Here is a 794-nt window from a genome sequence, read left to right on the forward strand (position 1 = left end):
AAACACACACACACACACACACACACACACACACACACACACACACACACACACCCTCCTAACACTAACGCCATTTTGTTTTCTTTGGAGTTTCACCTTAAAATCGAGTGCAGCCTTTCTTTCTTTGATTTCTCTTACTCTACCTCTGTTCTGTCCCTCTCCCTGTCAATTGTTTCATTCTGTCTCAGCCTCCCTCTCTATATTTCTCTCATGAGTTCCCTCCACTGCTCTTTTCCCCCTGCCTGTCTGTATAACTGCTTTCCCCCCGCCATGTTTCCTGAATCTCCCCCTGATATAATGCCACCACACAGAAACGTCACCTCTTCCTAAACAAGAAATATGGCCCTCTCAACAGGGATCAAAAGATAAATGTTTTTTTGTGGCTGAAGAGCAAGATATATTTGCTCCAGAGTTGATGAAGACTTGACAGAGATAAAAAGCAGAGTTTATCACTGACCACAAATGTCAGTTGGCCATAGAAATGACCCCAAATGATCGTCTGGATCAGGGCCGTATTCATGGAGTCAACATTGGGGGGGACCAAAAATTCAATAAAAATTGGAATACTAATTTCCTGCCATTCTAAAGGAAAATACATAAAAAATCACTAACACATTGGATACTTTAAAACCTGTTAAACCCCATGCCCCTGCCCGTGGGGGCAAAACACAACAATACTCACGAAACTGTGTTTCAGGCATGGGTGTAGGAAGCATCCTCAATGTGGGTGGGACACTTTAACGGGGGATGTGGGCGGGCGGGGGACCTAACCTCCTCTAGGGGGGTCCGGGGGC

The 794-nt window shown here is 45.3% G+C and overlaps 1 protein-coding gene across 1 annotated transcript in view; it reads left to right on the top strand.

Moving 5' to 3' along the window:
* LOC104952299 (vacuolar protein sorting-associated protein 13A-like) overlaps positions 1 to 794 on the top strand; it is a 19276-nt gene that overhangs the window by 16425 nt on the left and 2057 nt on the right. The gene's annotated exons all lie outside the window — the stretch shown is intronic.

Source organism: Notothenia coriiceps, unplaced genomic scaffold (genome assembly GCF_000735185.1).
Source record: "Notothenia coriiceps isolate Sejong01 unplaced genomic scaffold, NC01 NC01_scaffold00019799, whole genome shotgun sequence".
Classification (NCBI taxonomy): domain Eukaryota; kingdom Metazoa; phylum Chordata; class Actinopteri; order Perciformes; family Nototheniidae; genus Notothenia; species Notothenia coriiceps.